This window comes from Artibeus jamaicensis, unplaced genomic scaffold (genome assembly GCF_021234435.1).
Source record: "Artibeus jamaicensis isolate MK-2021 breed Jamaican fruit bat unplaced genomic scaffold, CSHL_Jam_final scaffold_537, whole genome shotgun sequence".
Taxonomy (NCBI): Eukaryota; Metazoa; Chordata; class Mammalia; order Chiroptera; family Phyllostomidae; genus Artibeus; species Artibeus jamaicensis.
In genome coordinates, this window is record NW_026522047.1 from 5,967,578 (window position 1) to 5,983,868 (window position 16,291).

The following is a 16,291-nucleotide window of genomic DNA, read 5'->3' on the forward strand; positions in this document are numbered from 1 at the left end:
AGCCCAGTGGTGTGCTCTAACTGGGAATCGAACCAGTGACAACACCTGGCCAACTGAGCCACACCCGTGAGGGCTGGAGAAGTTTTTTAAAAGTCTGTTTGTGGGGCTAAAAATGAAGACTTACTGTAAGAATCCAACCTTATACACACTTGCAATCCATGTCACACGGAGACAGATGGTCAAGGCCTCTAAGTGTCCCTTTCGGGCCTGGACTGGCAGTACTTTCAGTTCCTAAGCCATTCTAGGTCTTTCTGTGAGAAAGGTTTTTGCTCTGCCACCCTTACAGTCCTTCCTCCAGCCCAGGGCTGGTGTCTTCGCCACGCCAGGAACTAGCGAAATAGGCCGTCTCCCCCGCTTCGGGGGCCACGCGGCCGGCCTCCCTGCTGCCGGCGGTGCCGCTAGTGCTCAAGGGCTGGGCCCCAGGATGCCGCCGCAGACCCCTTATGTCTTAGTCTTATTTTGGGGTCTCTCTCAGAGACGCTTTTCCTAGCCCTTACCCATTCCCCACTCCTTCGGTCTGACTTCTCCTTCCGTGATAAGCAGATGTTTGTAAACGCCGCTTGGCCCTCACTTCTTCACCGGGGCTCCCGCCCGTCTTTGGTCACCCCCTGCTCTCCACGCGACATGTCGGTACACGCTGTGCCTTAATCTTCTGTCCGTGTGGCTGGGGTTTCTACTTTGAATGGGCGGCATTGCGAAGGTGACTGTAACGATAACTCTCGCCATGTACACCTTCTTGTCATGCGATTCTCCCTGCACCCATTGGGAGGTAGGGCACAGTTCTGCCACGCTCACATCCTGGGCCTGCTTGGCCTAGTAGAGGGTCACAGCAGTGGCCCCGTTGCTCTTGCCGGGGCAGTCATTGGTGGTGTGGGGACATCTGTGTCTTTCCTTTCGGAGGCCAGCTGCCGCTGGGAGGAAGACTGTTACTCTGTGGCTGTCCCAGCTACCTGGAGAGGTGGCCCCGGAGGACCGATTCTCCAGACGTGGGAGCAAGGAAACCCCTTGGATGTCTACCCATTGAACCTTCAGATGGTAGGGGGGGCCCCAAGAGAGGACGGCCCCCATCGAGCCCAGGGAACCTACACAAACATGAAGAGACGAAAGCTGGACTGACCCCACTTTTTCAAAACTCGGTGTCTTTAGCAGTTTACGTGGGTGGTGGGAGCTACATTGCCTGCTTGTCGTAGAGGCCTATAGAAAGCAAAGAAAGTATCCAAAAGTTCAAGCAGAAATAATTCTCACATAAAACTGTTTTTTTTGCATGTCTTCATAGGTATATAATTGTCCTTCCTTTTACTTAAATATTCTTATCAGGTGCAGCCTGGGAGCACATAAGCACTCACATGTCTAAGTTAGAGCACGGGAGTAACTGAGCACCCCCAGGGAGAGAGGTTGCGTTTTCAACATCCTCAGCTTTCTACTTGCATGGCCCAACTTGGTTGGTGTATCTGGAAACATAAGTAATTATGATTTATTTAAATACTCTTTAAAAATAAAGTACTCTTCAGTTTCTAAAAGCTGAATTACAGAAGGAAAAATTCAGTTGTATAATCAGCAGTGTTCATAGACACCTGATTATCATTTTTGAAAGGTGAATACAATAATTATGAAATTATCAGCAATTCGACCAATTAATTTTAAAAAGACAACATTATACAATAGAATGAAGTATAAATTATGAGAAAAAACCCAGTTTCTACCAAATTAACTCATGCTAGAAATATTCTTATTTAGCTAAATCACCCAATTATTTTTACATCGACAGATCCTAACTATAATTGACATCTGTATTGTGGGGAAATGCACATAACATACAATTTGCTGGCTTGACCGTTTCCGAGTGTGCAGCGCAGTGGCGTGAGGCACACTCACACAGTCATGGACCACTCTCAGGAACACTTTCCTCTTGCAAAACCCACCCTTTAAACAGCAGCTCTGGCTTCTCTCTCCCCCCTCCACCCTGCCCGGGGCAGCCCTCGTCCTGTTCACCGTCTCTCAGTCCAACTCCCCCCCCCCGGAGCCTCATCTAAGTGAAAGTCTATGGTGTTTTGTCTTTCGTGACTGGCTGGTTTCACTCAGCGTAATATACTCAAGGCTCATTCGTGTTGTAGCGGGTGTCTGAATTTCCTCCCATTTTAAGGCGGAATAATACTTGGTTGTATGCATAGACCACACCTTATCTGTTCACATTGCATTGTTCCCCCCTCGTGGCTGTCATGACTAGCGCTGCCGCTACAAACATGGTGTGTGACCATCTCTGTAAGGCTCCGCTTCCATCTCTCCGGTCTCTCTACCCAGACCTGGATGGCTGGGCCCTGCGGGAATCCAAGTTTTCATGATTTGAGGAACTGGTGTTCTTTTTTCCACAGGGACTGGATGTTTTCCATTCCCACTGACAACACACAAAGGTTCCAACTTCTCTGCCTCCTGGATGGTGCTTCTTTGCTTGCTTGTTTGCTTGGCAATAGCCAGCCATCCTGATGGGCCTGGGGTGACACCTCACTGTGATTTTGAGTTTCCTTGGCGATTAGTGATACTGAGCATCTCTTTCACAAGCCTGTTGGCTGCTTGTATGTCATCTTTGCAGAAACGTCTGTTCAAGTAACCTGTCCTGTGACTTTTTTAAATCAGCCTCATGTATTTAGTGCATTTTCTAAATAAAATACAGAAGAAATTATTTCTTTAAAATATCAGGGTTAGTAAGTTTTAATATTAGAATAGAAGGAATGTGTGAAATAGTTCTCTGCTTTTGGTTTGCCTTTTAGTTTGTTTTCAGAGGTAACTGGTTAATGAGAGAAGAGAGAAAGAAGGGTGCATTAGTCATTCAGTTGGACCTGCTGAAAATAAAGCCGACCTCGGTGTGTGTGATGAGGAAGGCAGCTGCCCTCGGCCAGTCCTGGCTCCAGAAGAGGAGGGACAGTGATGTCACTGCAGACCTGAGCCCTCAGCAGACCAGCCACGGCCCTGCCAACCCTGAGGCTGTGGTCTTTGTAAATCAGTAAGGATTTCCAGGGAGTCTTGAGTCACCTGAATTAAACTTTGTTTTTAAAGAGCACTCTTTGCTGCTCTTCACCTCACTAGTCCAATAATTTCCTAGGTGTGGGTACAGTCGCTTGAAAGGCATCCTGACTGATCCTTCTCTACCTGCAAAATAAGTGCCACCCTCCTCCCTCCTCCAGACCCCTGCAGTGCCCTTCTCGTCCGCAGCCCCCCGGCCAAGGTCACCTGGTGCACAGGACTGACCAGTTCTCCTTCCCATCTTGGTGCGTTACCTGCTCCCAGTTTGAAAGCTGCACAGTCCCAGACATTTTTCTGGGACTGGCCTCCTCTTATTTTCAAAGCTATTCTTTTTTTCCACTTTACCTTGAACTTAATGACTGCTGACAATGATAGTAGCCCACCTTTTTCATCAAAATTGATTCATCCAAGGGTGGGCTAGTCTGAATTCTTCCCGAAGAAGAGAGGGAGTCCTCCTTGATTGGCTGTTTTGTTAGAGCTGTGGCGGCCCTAACCTATGAGAGGCCTGCAAACAGAGGAGATGCCGTGGGAAGGGGGTCAGGGTCCGCAGACCACACTGGACCTGCGGTTCTCTAGGTGGGCAACCTAGCTTTTCAGTGAAGCCCCCTCCTTGCCGGGAGTAATGCGAATGGGTGTCTACTACTTGCAAACCAAAACACCCAAAGGGAGGATATTTATCATCTGTGGCCATTGAATCACCTTCCTTTATGAGCTCCTAAACCTGGCCTGGTCAGAGCTTGGCTTGCTTCCCTCTGTCCAGTTAGCGTGGTCCCCCTCCAAGGCTTTGCTGAAACAGACTAGAGCAAATATCTCTGTTGTGCTGTGTAAATGTCTCCAAGGACTGGCCCCTCGTCATTCAGCTGAGAAGACCTTCTGTCTGTCTGTACTCACCTTTTCTGACAAAGGTCTGTGTACCTCATCTCGTCCTCACGGCCCAAGAGAAAGTTCAGTGTGAGTGGCTCTGTCTCTCATCGTCTTCCAGGCTCCACAGAGCTGATCAGAATTTGGATTCTGAGCAGAGAGAACATAGTCCGATCAGCTGGAGGCGTTGCGGGTAGAGAGCCTTCTCAGTGCGACGGCTTCAGAGCTGCAGGGTCGGGGTGGGTTTGGGCACAGGAAGCAGTTTGGTTTCATTATTATTATTTTCAGAGTAAACATGCCTCTGTGAGTGGGAGGACAGGCACCACACTGTTCTGCAAACCTGTTCTGTAACAGTAAATCCTGTAATGAGGCTACAACCAGGGACTTTTTGCAGCTCATTCACGGAGCTTCAGCCTCCCTGCCCAGCTCCTGCCCTGAGTCTCAGGAGGTGAGGAGGCAGTTCAGGTATTCCCTGAGAAATGTAACTATGAGCATGCTCAGAGAGTCCTTTGTGTTTCCTACTGAGAGTAATCCAAAACTGGCCCCAAACCCTGGGCAACACCTCCAGTCAGTGTCCATGCCTGCTGCCAGCAAATGTCCATGCAAATTCTAAACGTTTGATGGCTCAATATCCACAGACAAAAGGCAAGGGCTTGGAGCAGCCTTAGCAAGCCTCCCTCCCCAAATGTGAATTCCCAAAACCTGCTCATTTGCCAGCAGCTGCAATCTTCTGATCTCCAACATTACACTTGCTTGGAGCCCAGCCTTTGTTTAGATCAATCAAAGCACCCTGGGCAAAATGCATGTCTCTCCCTTTAATATACTCTTCTCTCTGAGTCAACCCTAATGTATTTGCTAGAGAGAGAAACTTACCAATATGAGAAAACTTATTTGGGGATTAAAACAAGGTTGCGTGGTGGCAGAAATTCAGCCTTCCTCTGATCTTTTTATTTCATGAGTTGGAAATGTCATCGGAACCTTCTTTGGGGGAGTATGTTCTTGAATCCTGTGTTTGGTTGCTAATTGAAATGTATTATTTCATGGTAAAGAATACATGAGCATGTTTGGGAAAGAAAGAGTGTGTTTCAACATCCCAGCTGTTCCTATTTTGACTGAGCTTCTTCGGGGAACTCATGCCTTTTCCTAAGGTTTTGAAACGGTTGGTGCCTAGCGCCATGTGAAGGGCGGGCATAGGCCTTCAGCTTAAGTAAGAAAAAAGGTAGAAGTGACAGGTAAACTGTAGGATCTCAAATAATAATGCCGTCCTTCAAAAGGCCAATAAAAGACAGAGTTAACAGACTGGAAAACGCAAAGCAATATGGCTAGTCGGGGGCCACAGGGAGGCTGACCTGAACAAAATGCAGACAGATTATCAGCTGCTATTACAACCATGCAGAAAACAGGGGTTCAGTTGCCTGTCGCCACAGAAGCCAGACACCTGCGGCAGATAGATGCTGTTGCAAGAGGAAAGAGGATTTTTATTCAGGTGCTGCACAGTCTGGGAGAGTGGTGGACTCCTGTCTCAAAGCCCTTCTCCTCTTTCTGCCGTGAAAGTCCCAGCCGTCCTCAGCAGGACCAAAACAAACGCCAGTGTCCAGAGTCCCTGTGCCTCGGCTGGGTGGTCTTACTCCCATCCCAGTAGCTCGGCTTTCCTGGCTGCTGTTCATTTCGGCTGCCTGGAGCCCGTGTGTGGAGCCCGCACGGCTGTGAGCCATGTGACTGGCAGGGCCACAAAGTCACAGACTCCCGGGGGCATTCCCTTGCACCCGTGAGTGCATCACTAGACTCCCTCCCGGGGGCCATGGGCCAGGTGGCTACTGAGGCCACACACCCTGCAGAAAGAATGGGCAAGTGCACTGTGTGAGTGACAGAGATGAGCCAGAGAGAGCGCCTTTGTTCCCCCAGGATTATATTACCTCGGGTGTGGGGTGGACCAGATGCTTTCTCAGAACGAACCAATCAACTTCTCAGATTTTCCTGTACTTCCGGTGGGTCCACCCTCCCAACCAATCCCTTTTCCCTCAGGCTAGACTGACAGGCCTGTTTGGTCTAGAACCACGCCCTGCACCATGTTGGCCAATGGGGGAGACTCCCTGGCACTCTTGACTGTTTTACAGTAACACTAGCATTGAATTAAATTATCTGTAAGTATTCGAATATGGTTTTTACATTTTCTCCCTTTATTGTGGCCTGCTTGTTTTCTTCTTTATAAGTGTTTGAAGTTTCATGTCCCCTGGTAATTGGCAATATACTGGAATTTATGACTACTCAACTTTGGTTCTGGCATTTTAATCTCATTAAAATTTTGAAAAATTTTAAATTGAGTCTTTAATATTAACAATCACTAAGGTTTAAAATCTAGATCTACATCTCATTTTATGCTTTGGAAAATATTTTTATATAATATTATGAAGAGCTAGAAGAACAGGAACTGTTATTTCTATTTTGTAAGTGATAGAGCAAGCGGCTCGGGGAGCGGCATGGCGCAGAAAACGGCTCAGCGCAGGCGACATCTCCGGTCTCCTGGAAACCCAGCCCTTTCCCAGTGCGTCCTGTGCCATTAAAAATGTCTTCCGCAATCAAACTGCTGACCCCATGGTCCCTGTAGAAACCTATGAAATAAAGTTTCTGTTTTTGTACATGTTCTGCATACAGTGATGGTGATGCTAAAGATAATTGTGCCGGGAGAGAAGCATCCCACGCGTAGGTGGGAAACATTTCCCCATTTGGCACGTGGATCCTCAGTGGAGGGAATTTATGTTAAGGACAACAAAGCACCATTGAACAAAAAATTGCACAGCCAAAAGCTTTCCTGAAAGGGTGGATTTATGAAGTCAAATCCTAGCGAGAAAAGCAGGAGGTCTTGGGGCACAAAATCTAAACCAGCAACAGCGGGCTGGGTGGAGAAAACAAACACACCCGTCCCCCTGCGATCCAGGGGCACCTTCATTCGCTACATACCCAGGAGAAGAAGGGCAGGTTGTCTTGAAAGAATCTGCATCGGCTGCAGACCAGGAGGTGGGAAGGGTGAGGTGAGGCTGTTCTAGGATAGGGGTGCAGTGTGTGAGGGAGAAACACTCAGTACTTTGGACTGGGGGTGGGCAGCAGTCCTGAGTGTTCGTGGGGATGTAGGATGCTGTGGCCCCGGCTGATTCAAGGCTCCCACATACATTCAGGAAGGTGAGCTGTCTCTTGTCAGCTGGCCCAGCTATCAACTGGTTACCTACTCATAGCTGGTTAACTTACTTACCAGGTAATATGATTTAATTTAGGGCTTCTCAGAGTTTTTCTCTTGTTACCACATTGCCAGTAGCCCTCAGGTTTCCCTCAAAAGCACTGATGATATCTTACTCTTATTTACTGATGGATTTCTGTGGAAGGAGGGGAACACACCTTTTGTTGTTGTTTTGATGAATGAAAACGTATTCAGTTGTGGATTTTTTCCACAACATCTACTATAGTAGTAGATGTTTTGTTTTGTTCGTTTTGCTTTCTCTTGGTCTGTTTCGGTAAGGGCACTGAGTTCCAATCAAGGTCTTGTTCCCAAATCAGTTTATATGTAATAGTTTATCGTGTCTTCCTCTTAGCACTTTCTTCAATTTAAAGACGACGGAATGCCCATGGCAGCTGTCCTCCCCCCTACGCACCTAAAGTCACGTAGCCAAGCAGATTCTCAGTTTCCCACACTTGCCAGCAGCCTCCTGGTGGTGCTCCTGACACGGGAGTCCCCTGAATCTGAATTTAAGAAAACAGGAAGGAACCAAAGCCATCGGCTGGCCATTGTTTTATGTTGTCCGCTGCTATGTTGCCAGGTTTGAGAACCTGTTACCATCTTGTAACTGAGAGATAATGATTAAGAAATCATTTACTTTCAAATCCTCCTCATACGTAGGTCATTTCCATTGAAATCATATAAGGTTTTTTATAAAGATTTTCTAGGGATTGTCGCCCTTAAGTTCTTCCTATCATAAAAAACATTCATTCTTATCAGGCATTGTTTTAAATATACGTTGTGCTTATGTTCCTTCTATCAGCTACAGAGTGACTGTTCAGCATTTTCTTTATAGATTTTGTGAACTTGGAGATCCAGTCGCTCTTCACCTGTTATTTTTTACATTTTACCACCTCGGTCTGCCTGACTCGTGTCCGCAGACCCTAACTTACGACCTGTTTTTCTAGCCTCCCTCAGGTTAATATTCTGTAACGACAAAACCAGAATCTGGGCTCCCTCTGGCTCCTGCCTTTGTTGACAGTGAACAGGTTGCTCACCTTCTCTAACACCATTTACTCAGTTCATTAAATGTGGGTGGTAAAAGCTCCTACTTTCTAAGAACTAAATGTGGAGCATTGTACTCAGGGCACAGTGTTCGGTGCGCACTCCATGGCCCCAGGCGGGGCAGCTGGAGAGCACCCCAGCATCTGTGATTTACAAGGTATTTCTCTTTTTTTAAAAAAGGAAGAAACAAAGGAAGAAAATCACTAAGTTAACCTTTTACCAGAATTCATGGATTCCCCAGTAAAGGGTTTTCTTCCCACTCTGGGCAGTTCACAAGCAAGGGCTGCCCGCCCTCTCTCTTCCCACCCTGCTGGCGGGCGCATCAGCAGGGGCAGCTCTGAGTCTGCCTTTGCCCTTGGTCTGTGCTCCTGAGGCTATTGCTTTGCAAACGCTCTGATTGCCTTATGCCCATGAGTTCTCCTTTTTCCCCCCCGCTGTTCTCATTTCCCCAGCTCCCCAGCTGAAGCTGGGGGCCCTCACATGGAGGGCCCCCTGAGGATGGAGGCCTGCAGGGCAGCAGAATGGATTTAATCCTCTTGTTCATTTCTTTTCTAAACTCTCAGCAAGCAGAGAGCAACTCCCTACTGAAGGTGTTGCTCCTGGGGCTGAAGGGGTAGTGGAGGGTAAAGCCTCCTGACTGCTGCCCCAGAGCCGTGGCTGGGCCGGCTTCCTAAACCCAGGACAGTGAGGATGCCCTCTTCGGGGACCCTCTCCTAGGGGTCCCCGGAATACTAATCTGTGTCTTGAGAGAAGTCTCCTTTTATTGGGGAAAAATATGAAAATTTAAGATGAGCAAGAAAAAAATTCTCCATTCCTCATTGTAGAAAACTGATAGGTCCGTTTTAGTTTTCCTCCCGGTAATTTCAGAGTTGAAACTTTTACCAACCAATCGATGCTTCTCTTACAGGTCAGTGTTTCTCTCCCTCTCTTGCTCCTTCCCTTCCTCTCTCTAAAATAAATAAATAAATAAATAAATAAATAAATAAATAAATAAATAAAGTCTTCAAAAAATACTTTTCCTCCCTCCTTCTAAGTTCTTTTAGCCAGGCTAGTAATTCAAACAATATACAGCAGAATAGCAGAAGAAAATCAAATTTTAATACATGCGTACAGAGAACTCCCATGAGCATGAATATTCCAGAGACAGCGAGGTAACCTTGTGTATGTACATCCTTTTGTTCAAAGGAGAAGGGGGAGGGGAGGAGTCAGGAGCCTGAGATTTCAAAGGAACTAGGCTCTTCCTCCGAGTGGCTGAGGAAGAGTGGGCCGTACCTGACAGGTACATTTTTACCAGGCAGCCCCAAAACAATGGGCTGATCCAGTTACCCGGTCTCTGCTTGGAGCCTTTTTTCCTGCCACACTTAATTCACAGCAGGCGAAAGTGAATAAGCTATGATTGATTTCCTTCCTGGAACAGGTCTTTCCTTATGAGTCTCATGGGCAGGAGGGAGAGCGGGTCAAATGCTCTGAGCCCTCGGCCTCTTCATAAATGGCCTAAAATCTGCATCCGAAAGGTAGTTTAGGTGGCGGAGCTTCGGTCTTCTTCAGACTGAAGAGTTAAATCAGAGCTCTTCACACTGAGTTGGACGGCCAGTGACTACGAAAGTTATTAATGAATGAATAAAGGACATTTATTTGATTCAAGTCAATTAATTTAGAATATCATGTGTTAAACTTAGCAAGGCCTGTGGAGAAAAAGGAAAAACTCAGCTAACATTTGTGCCGTCAGAGGTGTTTCACAGGTGTTTCACTTTAACCTTCCCAACCTGGTAGTGAAGGTATTAGTATCTTCAATTTGCAAAAAAAGGAAACTGAGGCTAAGAGGACGAGGAATTTGCCAAAGGGCATCCTGCTAGGAAATGGTAGCGGCTAGATCTGAATTTAAGTCTGACTGGGGAAGTCCACACCTTCCTCATGGCCCGCTGCCCAGGCGAGAAGCAGTCTCCCGTCCTTAGCCAATTCGGGAGGTCATATCCAGGGCACCCAAAATGATGCTGTGATGAGTCATCTTGGCATGGTTGCAGGCAGGGTGCAGATTGGCAGGTGAGGCTTACCTGCATGCAGGACAAAGATTAAATGAGCCCCCAGTGAATAAATATTTTAAAATACTGAGCTGGACAACAAGTTCAAAAAAATCAAATTACTGTGTTTTATTGGGTTTTCTTTTTGATGTGGGAACACATTCACTTGGTAAATAAGTAAGAGGTGTCCAGAGGAAAAGCCCGCCTCCATCCCAAACCCACGGGCTTGGTCCCTAGCCGCCTCCTTGCAGATGTAAACTGCAGTTTCACGCCAGCCCGAGGGTCAGCTTTCGTCTTGTGCAGAAGGTAACTGGGTACGCGTTGTTCTTCACCTGCTTTTTTCTCACACAACAGAAGACCTTGGAGAGCCCTTACTGTTAGTTTGTATCATCAGTCTCCCACCCATGGACCCGTCTTTCGGATTTCTCGCCATTTCAGCTTTTGTTTTCTTTGTCCTACTTTCTTAGTTGGGTGGCTCTCTCTCTCCCAGTGAGTAAACCTGCTCCTTCATCCTTGCAGGTGTGTGTAGGCCGCTCTGTAAGTAACCGTGGAGGAGGGAATTCTGGGCCCAGGAGTAAATGAGTTTGCGACGTTCTTACGTATGAATTGCCGTCCTCGGGGACTGTAGCTGCTGGTACTCCCACCTGCAGCAGGGGCATGCCGAATTTCTCCCGACTCCCAAAAAACAGGTGTTTAAAAAAAAATTTTGGGTGCCTGATAGTGCATTGCTTCCATGATCTGTTGTGGTTGGTTCCTGTTTGTGTATGTGGAAACTACTGTACATACATATCAGCTGTGTGCCTCCCTGCTTTACTCAAATCTCTGATTTCTTACCGTGGTTTTCCAGTTGATTGACTTAGACTTTGTAGGTGGTGGCAGTTCCGGTGATGACTTTGCCTTCTTACAAACTCAGTCTTTTCCTTGTTTCCAGCTGTTAACTCTGAAGTGAGAAGAACGAGGTGTGGTGAGCGGGAATTGTCTTATTCTTGGCCAGAGTGGGATGCACCTCACAGTCTTTGTTGAGCACAAAGCTGACTGTTACACCGAGAAACCGCTATTTCCTCCTATTCCCATGGTGTTTTTATCAAGAACTATTGTTGTAGTTCCCCAAATGTCTCTCAGCATCCATGAAGAATGTATGTTTTTCTTTTTAGGTATGTAATTTTAAAAACTACTATATTAGTAGCTTTCCCAATAGCAAACCAGGCTTGAATTCCTGGAATTAGCTCCACTGGAGAAGATAAAATAATTTTTAAGGCGGTGCTGGGTTTTGGTGCCTGGTATTCACTGAAGACTTTTTGCATCAAAAATCCCAAGTGAGATCAATTGACTTTTTTTAATGTGATCTTTGCCATGATTTGGTACCAGTTTACACAGGTCGTCCTCACTGTGCACTGGAGTGTGACACTGGGAAAACAACGGCACTGACACCGTGGAAAGTGACGTTAGCGGTCCTCGGAATCTGGGTCTAAACGTCACAGCAGCATCTTTGTTTGTGCTAACGGTCTCACTAGATGGTAACGTGAGTCAGTTTGTGCCAGCGTCTAAGACAATGAAACCAACCTTTACTGGCAACCAAAGGTTTTCCTTTGGTTTCCTCGTAATCACTGCATGTGATTTCAAACATAGTGGGTTCTGGCCCTCAGTACATTGTACACTAAATGCTATTGAAGGAACTTTATCTTGTTTGTTACATTCATTAGACTTTTCAACATGGTTTCTACCTAACTTCACACAAGCCCAGGGCACATCCTGTCTTTGCTTTGCTGTTGCCATTTTCAAATCTAATCCTGCCCAGTTTCACTCCAGCATCATCAGTTTGCATGTCGTTGCTCCTTTGGACTCTTTGTTGGCCAAGTTCCGCTTTCAGTCATCCATCTGTGTAAAATGTCACAGGGGGTTGTCCCTGGGAGCCAGGGCCCCAATACAGTGGTGTGCTTGGCTGGCTGTGGGTGAAATGGGTCCCAGATACTCAGGCTGTGAAGAGATGCCATGAGGGTCCCTGCTCCCTGGGCACACTCTGCCATGCACGGTGACAGGTGGCCCGAGGGCTGGCAGTGAAGCTTTTACTTCCCGAGGTCCTTGTTGTTGACGAGTCTGGGTAACTGACTGGACTCCCGATGTGAGGGTCTGTCTTATGTAATCAAACTGTAATGATGAAATGCAGGCACGTCAGATCCATGTAATACGAAGACTGCATACAAAGTGTTTTGCAGTGTTTTTGCAACATTTTAGAAGTTTCAAAAACTTTAGAGTTTCCTGCTCTATGTCATATAGTATTCCCTTACGAAACCACCTACTCTTGCTTCTTTTTGTTTTGACATGATAGCTGTATGTCCTGGATAGAAATAAGATTTTTAGATTTTTAAAAATCTTTACAGATCAGTAATGGAAAGTTATATTCTTCTAAGGAAATCATTCATGTCATCCACGTTTTCAAATTTATTTGAGTAACATTAAATAGCTCTGAGGTGTATATCAGATATAGGTTGGTTACTTCAGGATGGCCCTTATTTTAAAGAAGTGCATTTTTGCTGCCGCCTCTCCCTTGTTTTTCGTGACCTGAGTTCTGCAGCCAGTGGGCCGGCTTCCTGGCCACACTGTGACCCCACTCCTGGCTGCTCCCCAAAGACAAATGGAGTCCCGTGCCAACACACATAACTGAATGCACACACTCATAACTGCGTCACACATGATAGTCAGCAGTGGAAAACAGTTCACATGCCTCTCAGCGTGTGAGTGGCTGGACCCACTGCTGGTGTCGCATGAGGGTGGAATGCCGAACCCACTCCGAATCGAAAGCCACGCCGCACACACACGCTGCCGTGGAGATGAGTCTGCAAACCACCACGCCAAGGGAAATTAGGCCAGCACAGGGGCGCCTGTATGATTTTGTTTATCAGACATTTTTAAAAAGGCAAAACTGTTCCTGTCGACAGCTAGCTGATTGTTAATGGGAAAGAGGAGCAGAGGACATTAGACACTGAGCTGCATGAACTGTGGAGCAGGAGCCCCTCTGCTTCACCAGGAAGCTGCAGCTTCACACCCCCAGGGACTAACCCTCCTCCTTCCCCCTCTGGGACCAGGTTGCTGGGGGCACCGGGGATGAGTCTGGATCATAGAGGCTGTCATTCTAACTTGGGGATGTAAACCTATCAAAAGTCCTGAAAGCTTGGGAAGCTGATTGGTTCCCTTAGAAAAGCATCTGGCCCACCCCAAACCCAAGCTAAGAATAATTCCAGGGGAACAAAGAAGTACTCGCGTGCTCTCTCTTCCTCTTCCTCTTCCTCATGACTTGTGCTTGCTGCATTAGTTGCAAGGTTCTCTCACCCAGGAGCTTGCGACTACGTGGCCACTGGCCCGCAGCAGATGCCCTGGGCTGCAGAAGGGCTCAGCTTCACTGTGAAGCAGAAACTCCGGACGCCGGCCTTTGCCCTGGCCTTGCTGACTGCGGGCATGATTGGGCTTTTTCCATGGTGGGGTGGAGGGGCTTGGACATTGGCAGCCCGGGGACAGCCTTCCACACAAATAAACCCTTTTGCCACATCACACTGTGCCTGGTCCTTGGAAGTCCGTCCTCGCAATCCCACGCAAGGGCTTGGTTTCCACCAACAAAACTATTGAGAAAGCCAGACTAGTGGTTGCCAGAGGCTGGGGTGAGAGGAGGGAACTGATTCTAAGGGGCGTGCATGGGAAACTTTGCGAGGTGATGCGGACATTGTGTATCTCAACTGTAGTGCTGTTTGTTTTACATGCTTGTCAAAACTCATCAAACTATCCTTTAGACATGTGAATTCTAGTGTGTAAAAGTTATACCTCACTTAAAAATAAATTTAGCAACACTTCTGAATAAACGATCAATATGCTGAGAAAACTATTTCTCTATACAGCAACACCTAGAAAATGAAATAAAAATACCATTACAACAGCATCAGTAAGAAACAAATTACCTAGGAACATATTTAATGGGTGCACCCATCTCTACACAGAAATGAGAAACATTACTAAAAATAACTTAGATCTAAACAAATGAGAGATACAGCAAGTTCATTGATTGGAAGACTAAAGGTACGAACAAATCTGCTCACCCAACTCCAAATTGATCTGTAGATTCGATGTAATGTCAAACCATACACTGGCAAGTTTCGCCTTTTAATGAAATTGAGAAGCCAATTTTCCAAGCTCTGCGGCAACCCAGAATGGGAGAGGAGCGTGGACGCCCTGGAGAGACAAGGCAGGGGCTCCCGCTCCCAGACTCGATGTCTGTGACAAAGCCACAGCGATTTAATGGGTCTGACGTTGGCTCCACGGACAAAAACACTCACCCTCATAACAGTGCCTGGTTTATGACGAAGGCGATACTGAAAGACGCCGATAAACAGATAACGCTGGGCTGATTTGACAACTGAGCTAAAACAACAGAAACTGGAAGAAAACAAAGGAACTGCCGTCATGACCTTGGGATAGGCAAGGATCTATCCAACGGGGCATAAAACAGCAGAACTACATCAAAGATTAGATTTCATTAAATAGGAACCGCTGTGAAAACATATGAAAACATACCATCGTGAGTGAGGAGACAAAGCACACAATCTGAGAAGCTATTTGCGTGATATCTGTTATGAAAAGGACCTATGTCCAAAATGTAAAAGAATTTCTAAAAAAAACAAGAAATCAAGGGGGAACAGGACAAATTTCTCCACAAGACAGGACATAAAAATAGACAAGAGTCTTATGTAAGGTGCCTAATTTCATCAGTCACGTCAAAAATGCACATTCAAACCTCAGTACAAGTGTACAACCGAACAGAATTACGAAGAGAAAGAACCGAACGATACGCAGTGATGAAACGTTCGCAGAGGCGTCGCAACCGAGGCTCTCGTCTGCCTGGTGGGACTGAAGCTGATGCAGACCCTGGGAAAACCGGCGTTTCTACTGACGCTCATCATAATCACATCCTACGACCCAGTCATTTCACTCATATTATTGGAGATAAATGTATACTGTGGGCACCAAAAATAGGTCCAAAAATGTTGCCTGCAGTATTAAGAGCTGAAAACTGGAAACAATCCCAATGTTCACTAGTAGTAACAGATTTTTGAACATATTCACACTGTGGAATTCTGTACAATTTTGAAAGGACAAACAATACTATACAGTAATGGAAAGGGGCAAATCACTGTTACACAGTGTGGGTGAATTTCACAAACTTAAGATGAAGAAGTCAGCACAAAAGGGCATATTGCTTGATTCCATTCCTAATAAGTTTAAAATAGCCAGTGCTTACCTACGGCGATGAAAGCCAGAGCAGGCGTCTTTGTTGTTGGGGGCAGTGTCTGGGAGGGGCAGTGTCTGGGAGGGGCAGTGTCTGGGAGGGGCAGGGGAGTTTTCCACTGTGGCTGTGGCCTGCATCCAGAGTGCATCCACGTTGGGGTTGTGGGTCAACAGGTATGCTCAATTTATAAAAACTTACTGGACAGCAGCTTAGGATTTCTGTGCCTTTCTGTGCATGTGTTCTCGTTCACTGTAAGGTCACAAACAAAGCAAGAGTACCGGACACTCGTTAAAAGTGTAGCATCAGTTTTGGGGGGACATACCATTGTATCAGTTTTCACACATGGAGACCAAGAATAGGTGAAAGCTGTAAATACATAGGGGGCTTCTAAATGTTAAATATTTATTTTTAAAGAAATATTCTCAGAACTTAGCTAAATTTTGCCAGTGTGGTAAAGACAATGTGTATTTAAGACTAGAAACCTATCTTGGCTATTGTAAACAATACTGCAGTGAATTACTGGCTTGCATTTCTTTGGGTATACAGCCAGAGTTGAAATCGCTGGGCCGTAACAGTTCCGTTTTAATTTCGTTAGGAGCCTCCGCAGTTTTCCACAGCGGCTGCGCCCGTCTGCACGCCCACAAACCCGTGCACGAGGGTTCCCATCACCAATCCTCTCCACTTGTTGGTTTATTGATGACGGCCATTCCGACAGGTGAGTCATTGTGCGTTAACTCACATTTCTCTGACGATTGGTGACCTTGAGCGTGTTTTCATGTCTATGGGCCCTCTGTACATCCTCCGCCTACTTTTTACCTGTTTTTTTTTGGGAGGGGG